Source organism: Prionailurus viverrinus, unplaced genomic scaffold (genome assembly GCF_022837055.1).
Source record: "Prionailurus viverrinus isolate Anna unplaced genomic scaffold, UM_Priviv_1.0 scaffold_137, whole genome shotgun sequence".
Classification (NCBI taxonomy): Eukaryota; Metazoa; Chordata; class Mammalia; order Carnivora; family Felidae; genus Prionailurus; species Prionailurus viverrinus.
In genome coordinates, this window is record NW_025927527.1 from 50,001 (window position 1) to 52,237 (window position 2,237).

Sequence of the window (2,237 nt, forward strand, 5' to 3'; positions counted from 1 at the left end):
CTCCGCCTAACACGCACAAGGGCATGCAGTCACCCCCAACACGGGTGGCCACTACGCGCACAGGAGGGGCAGCGACTGGGGGGTTTCGGTACCCCAAGGCACCCTCTCGGATCGCTAGAGAAGGCTTTCTCACCAAGGGCGCGTCGCCCCCCACCCAAATTCGTCCCCCCATCGGGACCCGCCAAACAAAAGGCGTTTCTTCCCGGGGCCGCCAGGACCCGGGGCGGGGGAGAAAGGTCCACGGCAACGGATTGACACAGGGCATTCCAGAGCATTCGCGGTCAGGGCCCACAACGAGGGCCGCCTGCCTTCCCCACGCGCGCGGTTGCTCGTGTCACCGCCCGGAAGGAGCGCCGCGCCTCCAGGTGAGGCCCGAGAAAAACCGAGGCGAAACACCAGCAGCAACGCGCTGGGCAAGAAACCGACAAGTCCTCGCTCAGAGGGGGTTTTGGCCAAGCGCCACGGCGCCGGCTCGGCCCGCCACGATCACTCAAACTCGCCCCACCAAGTCAGTCCCCCACACCCTCCGGGCAACAGCGGCCGTTGCAGGGCGGGGACGACAAGGCGCCCGCTCCCCACAGCAGGGGGAACGGGTGTGCCTCCCTTCACCGATTCTGCCACCCGCCCACCTCGGGCATCTCCGCCAACGGCGGCGACCCAAAGGGGGTCCGCTGGGAACAGGGAACGGCGCCACCACTCGGCTTCAGGCACCTGAGACGACCTGGAGCGCTCCAGGGGCACCACGGAGGGCCAGGCGCCACGCGCTCAGCACGCCCAGGCGGTGAGCAGCGTGGCATCGGGTGCGGCCCCCCCCACCACGGGGAGGAGGCCACCCACCACACACAGCCAGGAGAGGCCAGCGAGAGTGTCCGCTGCGTCAGCTGACCCCAGTCCCGCAAGCCACGGGAGGCCGGGGTCGGGCCGGAGTCCGCACCCCTCTGCACCCCCCTGCACCGCCCACAGGCGGGAAGGAGGAGCATGGGGCCCGCAGGCAGAACGAGAAGAGCGGCCCCACCCGCCAGGAGTGTCCGTCCCTCGTCTGACACGGCTTAGGCCCGGCCCGGGAGAGCGCGAGATCACCACATCGATCGGTTACCGCCAACACAAGGCAGTCCTGGGGTGAGGGGGGGCTGGGGAAACGCCCAGCGAGGACAGCGACCAGAGGAGGGCCTGCTTCAGCCTCGCCAGCACCCCTCCCCCACCTCTCCCAGGGAACAGGCAGCCGGACAACCCACAAGGGAAAAGGGGAACGCCTGACACGCGGCACGGAGCCTTGCAAGGGTGGGTTTGTCACGACCGCGGCCGGGTGCCCGCAGCGGGGGGCGCACAGGGTAGAAGACCCACGCCGCCTCCCCACGCTGCCCTCGGGTGCCAGAGACCGGAGGTGGCACCACAGCCTGGACCACACCTGGATGCACAAGAGCCGGCACGCAGGCCCAAGGCAGACGGCTCGAGCAAGCAGGCAGGCAAGGGCGGAGTCGGGTCCGGCTCAGCGTCACCACCAAGCCCGGAGCCACGCCAGCGACGACGAGGCCCAAGTCTCTCTTACAGGATGACAACCGCCACATCAGAACGTGTCAGCACCTACCTGGCAGCAAAAAGCACTCCTTTGAGGAGACAAAAATAACCGCGTTGGCAGGCGGGGCCGAGCCACAGGTCACTGGGACCTTCTGGGACCCTGGCCCGGCCACGGGCCCCAAGCATCTTCCCATCGCCGCCAAGCAACCCCCCCCCCCCCGGAAGTCCCCGGGGGCCATCTGGTCGACCCCAGGACCGACCGACCGACCGACCGACCGACCAGGGAATCGCGGGATTGGGAGGGGAGGGGCTGGCCGGGTAGGCCCTGCCCCGTTACACGTTCGCCCGTGCACGGGTCGTCTCCTGGTCGGGACTTAGAAAAATAAAACACTCCGCGCTGTCGCCTGCGGAAGCCTCCCCGGCCCTCGCAAGACCGGCCCCGTGCCAGTCCCCGACCCCCGGCTGGGACTGTTTTGGGGGGGGTTGAATTCCGCGGAGGCGCCCCCGACGGCGGGACCTCAACGGGGATCGCGGGCGCGCCGGCGTTGGCGCCCTATACGGGCCTCCCCTCGCGGCCCGGCCCGGTCCCCAACTCCGCAGCGGGCCTCGGAAAATCTGGGGAGAAAATCGGGTCCAACGACCGGGAGCCCCACGCGTGCCCCCTCCCGGGCCCACGGCGCCCTCCGCGGGCTTCCCCTCAAGGCTCAGGACGGTCCTCA